The sequence below is a fragment of the Bos grunniens genome, chromosome 5 (genome assembly GCF_055505025.1).
Source record: "Bos grunniens cultivar Pamir isolate PY7600 chromosome 5, Bosgru_T2T1.0, whole genome shotgun sequence".
Classification (NCBI taxonomy): domain Eukaryota; kingdom Metazoa; phylum Chordata; class Mammalia; order Artiodactyla; family Bovidae; genus Bos; species Bos grunniens.
In genome coordinates, this window is record NC_141169.1 from 37,162,691 (window position 1) to 37,174,695 (window position 12,005).

At 41.4% G+C, this 12,005-nt stretch overlaps 1 protein-coding gene across 14 annotated transcripts in view; it reads right to left on the reverse strand.

Moving 5' to 3' along the window:
- Positions 1–12,005, reverse strand: part of TMEM117 (transmembrane protein 117) — a 675,006-nt gene that overhangs the window by 490,435 nt on the left and 172,566 nt on the right. The gene's annotated exons all lie outside the window — the stretch shown is intronic.

Below are 12,005 nucleotides of genomic sequence, written 5' to 3' on the forward strand. Positions count from 1 at the left end.
GCACAGGAGTTGAATCAGGATAGAAGTTAAATAAGGCCAAAACAGGCCTCAGTGGTTAGCTGATATTCAAGCAAAGACATGAAGAAGGCTTTGTAGGGATGTCAGAGAAGAGACCCAAGCACTAATAGATGGTTTCTGTGTCCACTCGGTGTCTGATTCATCATTACCCTTTGTCTTATCCAGCTCTTTGCTGTGTGCTGTGCAAAGTGAATCTACACAGGGGATTGGTCTCAATTCCTGGAGAACAGTGCTCCCGACTATTTTTTCTCAGTCTCTTGTTTCGAGAAAACCTGGAGATTTTTGCTGAAAGTCACTTCTACCAATTTCCTAAAAGTCTGAGAAACAAGGATCACTAAACCCAACATATATTTCCCCAGGACATCAAAATGTCATCTTCTGTGAAACCAAAACAGTAATGTTAGGGTCTGTTTCACCATGACTACTTTGCTAGTCATTAATCTGATTCCCTGGAATGCAGCTTATTGTCACCACCATATTACCTACCTTTCCTAAAAACAGAATTTCCTATGAAGTTTCCCTTTCTAAATATTCAAGATTTCCTGAAGGATACTGTTCACCAAATGTAGACATCATTATGAAAAGTTTATATGTTATACCTAAGTTTCACAGAGCTGAGCTTTAGAAACTGAACCTCATATTCTTCCAACCGTGTATTTCTACATATTTTTTCATTATTTTGATTTCCTACAATGCATTATAGATGTGCTCTTTACATGACATAAGTGGCTGTGTGTTTCTCCTGAGGAGAAGTGAGGGGGTATGGTAGAAATACTACTGGGTAGCAGAGGGCCTGAGTTCAGTCCCAGCAGTTAATTTACCCTGAGCCCTTAGGGTCAGTTGCCTCAACCTTAAATAGGTAAATAAATAAGGGGAAATCTGTGTAGCTCTCAGACTTCCAGCTGACATCTACACACCTGAAAGAAAGGACACACTTCCATCACTATCAGAGGTTCACTAGGACATTGCATGAGGCTGCAGGTGGAGGTTCAGAGAAGGCAATGACACCTTACTCCAGTACTCTTGCCTGGAAAGTCCCATGGACGGAGGAGCCTGGTAGGCTGCAGTCCATGGGGTCGCCAAGAGTCAGACATGACTAAGCAACTTCCCTTTCACTTTTCACTTTCATGCATTGGAGAAGGAAATGGCAACCCACTCCAGTGTTCTTGCCTGGAGAATCCCAGGGACGGGGAGCCTGGTGGGCTGCCATCTATGGGGTCACACAGAGTCAGACACGACTGAAGTGATTTAGCAGCAGCAGGTGGAGGTTAAGGGTAGAAGAGTTTTATGAAAAATTCCACATAAAATTGTGACATGTTTAAGACCAAGATAAGCTGTAATGTCACTGTTATTTTTCAACACCACCACCTGCCTCTGGTCCATCTAGTCCCTGAGCCCACCCTGAGACTGGTGATTCATGTACCAACGTTACTAGTACCATCACCATCTCCAACAGCCCACTTCTCTATTACCACTGCTCACTGCTATACTATTACTCCTACGGTTAGTGTTGCTTGATAGAGTGCTCATTATATGAGAGCCACTATGCCAAGTATTATGCTTACAATGTTTTAGTCTATAGTCCCATGTGTGCAAAAATATCACTTTATTTTTGTTGTGATAGAAATTCCCACCTCTAACTCATATTCTGCCTGGAAGCACAAACTTCATATTAGTCCTGATAAATGCACCTCAATGGCCCAGGTCTAAGGCCTTCTGCTCATCTTTCTTATCTTCTCAGCCTCCCCATCTCACCTGACCTGTGGAGGGGACATGTCCATATCACTGTCAGAGGCAAGGGCAGAAAGGAATTTGTTATAACAAATTCTCTGCATCAGAGTTCCCACTGGAATTCTATAAGGTCGCCTGCCCATTCACTTGCCTTGACCCATCTACCTGCAAAGATTTCTGTTCTGTGACTACTATGTTCTAGGAATGAAGAGGCTAATGAGCGTGGATTCCCACCTCCTACAATGATTAATACATAGGGCTCCCCTTCTTCAAGGCCCTCGAGTGTGTCTGAGGAGACATGTCTTCCTGTCTACTCCCCTTCAAAGCCTCCTGGCTATTCTCAGTGGCCATCATCCACAGGTGTCTTACTGTCTTATTTCTAATGATGGTTAGTTCTATGAGTCAATTTGAATAACCCAGTTTTTCATACACTATTCTAGGTGTTGCTATGAAGGTATTTTGTAGATGTAGACATAGCATCTCGGAGAAGGCGATGGCACCCCACTCCAGCACTCTTGCCTGGAAAAGCCCATGGACGGAGGAGCCTGGTAGGCTGCAGTCCATGGGGTCTCGAAGAGTCGGACATGACTGAGCGACTTCACTTTCACTTTTCACTTTCTGCACTGGAGAAGGAAATGGAAACCCACTCCAGTGTTCTTGCCTGGAGAATCCCAGGGACGGGGGAGCCTCGTGGGCTGCCGTCTGTGGGGTCACAAAGAGTCAGACATGACTGAAGCGACTTAGCAGCAGCAGACATAGGATCTAAAATCAGTTGTCTTAGTCTCAATATTGTATGGGGGCATCATCTAATGCATTCTTCCTTAAGGCCTTAAATGAAAAATAGAGGTTTTGCTGAAGAAGAATAAATTCTACTTCCTGACAGCAGCATCAGCTCTTGCCTAAGACTTTCCAGCCTGCCGGCCTACTCTACAGATTTGAAACTCACAATCATATGAGAAAATCCTTGGTTGAGTATGTGTGGTGTGGCGTGTAGTGTGCAGGGGTGTGTCTGTGGTGTGTGTGTGCATGTGTGTGGCATATATGTGTGTGTGGTATGTTTTTTGTGTGTGTATGGTGTATATGCATGTAGTGTGTGTGTATGTTTGCAGTGTCTATATGTATTTGTGGTGTGTGTGTAGTATGTTTGTGGTATGTGTGTGGTATATGTACATGTAATGTGTGTGTGCATGTCTGCAGTGTGTGTATGTTTGTGGTATGTGTGTGGTATGTTTGTGGTATGTGTGTGTGGTGTATATGCGTGTGTGGTATGTGTATGTGTGTGTGTGTGGTGTGTGTGTGTGGTATGTGTGTGGTGTGTGTGTGGTATGTTTATGGTGTGTGTGTGGTGTATATGCGTGTGTGGTATGTGTGTGTGTGGTGTGTGTGTGCATATGTTTGTGGTATGCATGTGTAGTATGTGTGTGTATGTGTGTGCATTCACTCCATCCCCCACTGTTTCTGTTTCTATGGTGAACCCTAACTAATATATTTCTCCTCCTACTCTCACTTCTTTAAACTAAAGAATTTTTATTTTAATATTTGAAAATAGCATTCTATTACATGTAAATTATAAGCTGATCTGGCATCCTAACTACTGTATATGATAGATACTTTTATCCTCACTTTGCAGATAAGGGAATTCAAGCTTAGAGAGGTGAAATAATTTGCTAAAGGTCAGTCAGCAAGCTGCAAGCAAGTGTTGGCTCATCTCCAAATCGCTGGTCTTGCCCATTGGCTGATATACTCTAAAATTAGTCTTTCCAGTGGCTGTTGTTTGGCATAATTTTATGTATCAACTTGACTATATCACAGGGTGCTCAGATTAAACCTTATTTCTGAATATGTTTGTTAAGGTTGTGTCCTGATGAGACCAGCATTAGAACTGGTGGCCTCAGTAAAGCAGATGGCCCTCCCCTAAGTGGATGGACAGCATCCAATCTGTTGAAGGTCTGAATAGAACAAAAACAGCAGAGGAAGGGAGAATCTGTTCTCTCAGCCTGACTGCTTCAGCCAGGGCATCAGGCTGCTACTCTTGGACTGAGACGTGCACCATCAGCCCTCCTGGTTCTCAGGCCTTTGGACCAGGACTGAAATTTACACAGAATGCTTTCCAGCTTATAGACAGTAGATCATGAAACCTCCTAGCCTCATAATCACATGAGCCAATTCCTTAGAATGAATCTCATTTTTACATATATATATATATTTTATCACATATATTATACATAGTTTTTATATTTTCTCATAAGTATGTATTCAGTTCAGTTCAGTTCAGTTGCTCAATCGTGTCTGACTCTTTGTGACCCCATGAATTGCAGCACGCCAGGCCTCCCTGTCCATCACCAATTCCCGGAGTTCACTCAGACTCAGGTCCATCGAATTGGTGATGCCATCCAGCCATCTGATCCTCTGTCGTCCCCTTCTCCTCCTGCCCCCAATCCCTCCCAGCATCAGAGTCTTTTCCAATGAGTCAACTCTTCGCATGAGGTGGCCAAAGTACTGGAGTTTCAGCTTTAGCATCATTCCTTCCAAAGAAATCCCAGGGTTGATCTCCTTCAGAATGGACTGGTTGGATCTCCTTGCAGTCCAAGGGACTCTCAAGAGTCTTCTCCAACACCACAGTTCAAAAGCATAGATTCTTCGGCGCTCAGCTTTCTTCACAGTCCAACTCTCACATCCATACATGACCACTGGAAAAACCATAGACTTGACTAGACAGACCTTTGTTGGCAAAGTAATGTCTCTGCTTTTCAATATGCTATCTAGGTTGGTCATAACTTTCCTTCCAAGGAGTAAGCGTCTTTTAATTTCATGGCTGCAGTCACCATCTGCAGTGATTTTAGAGCCCAAAAAAATAAAGTCTGACACTGTTCCCACTGTTTCCCCATCTATTTTCCATGAAGTGATGGGACCAGATGCCATGATCTTCGTTTTCTGAATGTTGAGTTTTAAGCCAACTTTTTCACTCTCCTCTTTCACCTTCATCAAGAGGCTTTTTAGTTCCTCTTCACTTTCTGCCATAAGTGTGGTGTCATCTTGTATTTCCTATTGGTTCTTCTTCTTTGAAGAAACCTGGCTAATACAGCATACCTACATGCTAACATATCTGCAGTGACACCACAGCTCCCACAGACACACTTCTCCAACTTTCCCATTCAACCCTGCTTCGGATCAGTTTCTACAACCACACTTTGTTTTTTAATGCATTTCAGTTCTTTGACTGAATCTAGGGATCTGTGTGCATGCGTGGTCAGTTACTCAGTCGTATCTGACTCTTTGCGACCCCATGGATTGTAGCCCACCAGACTTCTCTGTCCATGGGATTTCCCATGCAAGAATACTGGAATGGTTTGCTATTTCCTACCCCAGAGTATCTTCCTGACCCACAGATCAAACAAGCATCTCCTGAGTCTCCTGCACTGGCAGGTGGATTCTTTACCACTGCACCAACTGGGAAGCCCAGAGATTTGCAGTGACAGCTATACTCTTGGCTGGAGCTCTGACAACCTTTCCAGTCCTTCCCTTTCTCTCTTCCAATGTCTGGATAACCTTGTCTTCGTAATTCTCAAGCAGTAATTTACATCCTATATTTAGAGCAGAATCACTACGCTCCTTGCAAAGTGATCTGAATATTGTACCAGTTGAGATGGATTTTTATCTTTGATCTTATCTTGACTACTGGATTCCACAACCCTTTTAAACACTGACCCCTTTGGCTGAGCAGTGAGCCCCACTACTAAAAAGAATGGTGTTTAGTCGATAAGTCATGCCCAACTCTTTGCAACCCCATGAACTGTAGCCTGCCAGGCTCCTCTGTCCATGGGATTTTCCAAGCAAGAATACTAGAGTGGGCAGCCATTGCCTTCTCCAGGAGATCTTCTCAACCTAAGGATCAAACTCATATTTTCTGTATTGCAGGTGGATTATTTACCAGTGAGCCACCAGGGAAGCCCTTACTAAAAAGAATATAGTCTCCTTATCATCCTCTCTTTCCCAGTGCAGGTTGAGGGAACCATGCCTACCACTGAATATGTTGTGAGCAGTAGTAGTAGAGTGGGTATAAGCATGGACTTCTAGAGAAGACAGGGTCGAATTCAGATCTGGGCTCCATCAATTATGTATGTGACCTTCAAAAAGGTATCTTTTAAGAGATTCCTCATATGTAAAATGGAGACAACAATAGCAATGGCATCAATTAGAAGAGTAATGGTAGGAGTACCTAAAAAGTCTCATTAATAAAAATTAAATGAGAAAATAACATCAAGTGCCTAAATTACTCCAGGCCCATGACAATCACTCAGCAAATATTAACATCAGTGATGATGTAATGATGATGATGATGATGAAATATCACAGGTTCCATGTAGATGATCTTATTTCTAAAACTTCAGAGTTATGCGGAAATGGGGAGAGCAAAGGAAGAAACAAGAAGCCAAGTATCTTTAATAAAGCAGTTGATAACTAGTCCCAGCTGTGTGAGAAGTAGTCTGGTCATTACTGGCAGGGCATTCATTGACAGTGCTGTGCGGTGCCATGCTAAATCACTCAGTCATGTCTGACTCTTTGTGACCCTATGGACCATGGTCCACCAGGCTCCTCTGTCCATGGGATTCTCCAGGCAAGAATATTGGAGTGGGCTGCCCATGCCCTCCTCCAGGGCATCTTTCCAACCCAGGGATAGAACCCATGTCTCTTACATCTCCTGCATTGTCAAACAGGTTCTTCACCACTAAAGCCACCTGGGAAGCCCACATTAACAGTAGGTGGGAAACACAGAAACACAAAGGCACTTTTTCTTCACTGTTTCATATTCAGTTCTCTGCTCCTGTACCAGGAAAGAAAAAATAAAAAATTAAAACTAAAATTAACAGGTGCCTATGTATCATTTCTCCTGTTCTTGCTGCTATTTTTGTTGGAGAGAAACACATGGAAATAGAAGTTCCAGAAAAATCTCTGCTCCAGGAAAACGAATGTTAATTGTCGAGTGTGCAGACCTTGGAGTCAAATATATCTGAGTGCTATCACGATTCTACCATTTTCCAGCTTACCTAAGCTCTCTCAGCCTCAGTTTTCTCATCTATAACCTCCAAGGTTAATGCGCTAGTCAAAATATTTTGTAGAAAGCAACAGAAACCCAGCTTAAATGAGCTCAGGGTATCAATAGAAAGTTAGAGCATATGAGTCATGGGAAGCCAGAAATAAAGATGGGTTTCAAGAACAAGTGAAACTAGAGATGCTGGTGGGGTCCTTTTTTCTGACTCTTGTATTTGCTCTCTGCATTGTCAATTTAATTTTTTCTTACAAAGACCAACAATGGTACAGTGGTAAAGAATCTTCCTGCCAATGCAGGGTTTGATGCATGAGTCAGGAAGATCCCCTGGAGCAGGAAATGGCAGCCCACTCCAGTATTATTGCCTGGAGAATCCCACGGACAGAGGAACCTGGTGGGCTATAGTTCATGGGGTCAGGACGAGTCAGACACAACTAAGCGACTGTGCACACCCAATGCACACAGGACCCAACCAACAAAGCCAGTGAAAGCTGCCAGGGCTTCAGAGCAATTCCAAGTTTAAAAATTTCCTGGGGAAGCACTCCAGTTAGCTGAGTTTAGCCAGTGCACACCTCCAATCGAACCAAATAAGCCAATGGGATATGGTTAAATAAGAATGTGGTTTCTCCTAGAGCAGTGGGGGACTGGGAATAGGAGCCAAGACGATGCTAGGAAGAAAATCTCACAGATATCCACTAAATTTATATACATATATATATATATATATATGCCTGAACCAGGTCTTAGTGGCCACACGCAGGATCTTCAAACTTTGTTGCACCATGTGGAAATTTTTTTTTAAAGTTGTGGCATGTAGGATCTAATTCCCAGAATAAGGATCAAACTTGGGCCCCCTGCATTGAGAGCACAGAGTCTTCTTATTCACTGGACCACCAGGGAAACCCCCTAGATTTATATTTTTAAACCCCTTAAATATAAAAATAATACTTATAAAATAATGTTTTTAAAATTTTAACGTACATTTCAGTGAAAAGGGATACATTAAATTTAAGTAAAAATGGTTATAAAATTGAATATAGAGTACAATCTAAATTTTAGAAAACAATATATACTAAAATCACTGTAAGAAAATGCACTAAAATATTAAGTATTTTTCATAGATAACAGAATCATAAATAATTTTCTAAATTTTAGAATTTAATTTTAGAAAACAATATATACTAAAATCACTGTAAGAAAATGCACTAAAATATTAAGTATTTTTCATAGATAACAGAATCATAAATAATTTTCATTTTCATAAAAATGTTTTACTGTACTATATTTTTTCTTAAACAGGACTTATTATTACTTACACAATCAGAGGGCAAACAATAAAAGATTTCTGTTATTATTCTTGCTGTTTTAATATCATCTATTCCATACATGGTTCAGATTAATTCTGCTGTATCTAAGACAAGTTCATACCCAGTTAGTTTACCACCCTAGTAACAACCCTAGAGCCTGAGACAGAAGTTTTATAAACTCTCTTGTGCCTTCTATAGGATTTGTGAAATTATCTGGAGAACATGTACTTATTTAAAGAGAGACCTACAAGATGAAGTTTTCAGAGATGACCCATTACAATCCCATAGGTTGCTAATTTCATAATCTGGCTGTGTATTGTTACCATTATTGCTTTGGTGAGTTCTGAGTTAACAGCCTGGGACTTATGATCATTCAGTATTCTATAGTCCAGAGTACCAGCTAGACTAGCTAATGAGAAGACAACTAACTACGGGGCTGCTTTCCTCTCTGAAGGCTACTGCAGCTCTCCAAAGGGTGTGGGAAAATAGTTTCAGTTTATCTGGTAATGGCACTGTCAGTTTCTGTAAAACCACTAGGCATCTAAAAAAAACCTTCGGAAGACACCAGTTTTCAAAAATGGTTATCTCATGGGGGTTAAACAAAAGCCCTAGAGGTTTCAGAGTCAAAGATGAGGTTAAAGGCCACTTTCGCAAGCCATGTGACCTTCAGCAAATTCCTTAATTTCTGAAGCCTCAATTATCTCACCTATAACAAAGATGCTGCTCCTAATACACAACAGGACTGCTATATGGACTAAATGAGCTAAAACCTGCAATATACATATGATGGACTGGGACACACCAGGCACGAATCAAAACTCCATTTTCCTCCTTCAAGCCCCATCCCAACCCCCTTCCTTCTCTTCTCTCCCAGTCCTAACAAAGGCCACTGCCTAACAATCATATGTCAGATAAGTAAATACAAAATGTGATTTCCTTTGAACACATATATTCATGCTGACAAAGGGAGATAGAAGCCTTTCAATTCATTGAACAGGAAAAGGAGCATTGGAATGTACTATTAGCTAAAAAAGAAACAAAAATATGAGATGGCAGAACCATGTAGCTATTGCTGATCTCCAAAATCCTGGACTTTACTAGTTGTTGCTTATGTGTAGGCCTGTTTGCTTGCTTTCCAATCTCTGGTCCTCAAAAATAAGGTCATCAGGCTTAGGAAGACAACTTACATCTCCTTAATCTAGCTCTCAAAAGAGTTAAAACATATTTAATTGAGCCGAGGTATATAATATTGATAGTAATAGATATCATTAAAATATCCACTGTATAGATATATAATGTCTTACAGGAAGTAGGTAGGAAGTAGCTGAGTAGGGAATACACTCTGGCACAAGGACTACAGTTTGACTAACTGATGCCCTGGAGTTTTATTTGAATACCTTTCACTCCAGAAAGAAAAATCTTCTAGCTCAAGTACTTTCAGCTCTGTGCTCCTTTCTCTGCCTACAAGTCAGGGCACAGTCTTCCCTTTCTGTAACTTTTATCATACTCTTAGTATGAAGCAACAGTTTCACTCTGTTGTATACTGTCATTCAACATACATTTACCTAGTATCTACCATGTGCCAAGAAAAGGACCCTAGGGAAAGACAAGTAAATAAAACATGATCCCTCATCTCCAGGCTCTTGAATTTAGAGGTGGGAAGTGACAAAAAGGTTACTGTAGCTCTATGTGGTAAGTAGGAAGGAATGTAGGAATAAAAGTCTTTGAAAGCACTTTACAGATCAAATTACTTACTGGTAGAGGTGAATAAATTGAACCTTGACAGGAGAGTAGGAACAACGCCTTAGGGAAGGAAGTAAACAGGCTCAGGTGATGGGAAGGATACTGCAGCTCAGACAAGGGGTGGAATGGAGGCCCAGGCCAGACCTGGAGACCTGGAGAACTGCAGACCTGAGAAAGCATGGAGAGCTGACATATCATCTACATTTCAGAATGTGGACTATGTTAGAGGACAGATGTAGTATAGATAAGTCTGAAGAAGCAGTTAGGGGCTGGATCAAGGACACTGTCAGTCATATAAACCAGTTAATACTGAAGTATATGCAGAGCAGTGGCTATTAAGATGGTGATTAACATGCTCAGTTTGCATTTTAATTTCTCTTTTGTTTCTATGTGGGAAAATGGACTGCAAAGGTAGAGGCTAGAAACAGATCAGTGTGGAGGCTACTTCAGTAGTTCCAGTGAGAAGTGATGAAGGGCTGACGTAAGGCAATGGGGTGGAGAACAAATAATTAACTCTCTCTCTCTCTCTGTCATCTTATACATAGAAAACAATTGTCATCCAGTCCATAAGTCATGTCCAACTCTTTGTGACTCCATGGACTGTAGCACGCCAGGCTTCCAGGTCCTTCACTGTTTACCAGAGGATGCTCAGACTCATATCCATTGAGTCAGTGATGCCACCCAACCATCTCATCCTCTGTCGTCCCCTTCTCCTCCTGCCCCCAGTCTTTCCCAGCATCAGGGTCTTTTCAAATGAGTCAGCTCTTCGCATCAGGTGGCCAAAGTATTGGAGTTTCAGCTTCAGCATCAGTCCTTCCAATGAACACCCAGGACTGGTCTCCTTTAGAATGGACTGGTTGGATCTCCTTGCAGTCCAAGGGACTCTCAAGAGCCTTCTCCAACACCACAGTTCAAAAGCATCAATTCGGTGCTCAGCTTTCTTTATAGTCCAAACTCACATCCATACATGACTACTGGAAAAGCCATAGCCTTGACTAGATGGACCTTTGTTGACAAAGTAATGTCTCTGCTTTTTAATATGCTGTCTAGGTTGGTCATAACTTTCCTTCCAAGGAGTAAGTATCTTTTAATTTCATGGCTGCAATCACCATCTGATTTCCTTTAGGATTGACTATTTGATCTCATAGCTATCCAAGTGACTTTCAAGAGTCTTCTCTAGTACCACAGTTCGAAAGCATTAATTCTTCAGTACTCAGCCTTACTTTTTAAAATATTAACTTATTTTAATTGGTGGTAATTACTTTACAATATTGTGATGGTTTCTGCCATACATCAACAAGTGGTCCAATACTCACATCCATGCATGACTACTGGAGAAACCATATCTTTGACAAGGACTTTTGTTGGCAAAACGATGTCTCTGCTTTCTAATATGCTATCTAGATACTCTGGTTTCTCTTCAGAGAACAATAAGAATTGAGATTTATTGAGCACCTACTATATGTAGCAGGCGCTCTCCTATATGTTTTAGGTTTGACTCATTTTGTCTTCAGAACAATTCCTCATCATGAGGAATTTGAGGTTCAGATGAGGAATTTGAGGTTCAGATAAGGAAAATGAGGTTCAGAAATTAACCTGGCCAAGGTCCTCAAAATCAGACATTATCTTCTATTTCTTTCATTATATAACATATAAAATAAATTTGTATACAGGTTACTACTACTAAGTCGCTTCAGTCGTGTCTGACTCTGTGCGACCCCACAGACGGCAGCCCATCAGGCTCCACCATCCTTGGGATTCTCCAGGCAAGAACCCTGGAGTGGGTTGCCATTTCCTCCTCCAATGCATGGAAGTGAAAAGTGAAAGTGAAGTCGCTCAGTCATGTCCGACTCTTAGCAACCCCATGGACTGCAGCCCACCAGGCTCCTATGTCCATGGGATTTTCCAGGCAAGAGTACTGGAGTGGGGTGCCATTGCCTTCTCCGATACAGTTTAATATATACATATATATATGGTGCCCAATAAATATTTGTGCATTGGGTATTATAATTATTCACTAGTGGAACAATGTTTTTTGAAAAGAGATAAGTTTTCATCTCCCAAAGTGCTCAAGCAGAGACTGTGTGATGACTTGTCAAGCATGTTTTAGAACAAAATCCTGCTTTCTATGTAAGCTTCCAGAAAATTCTAAAGCC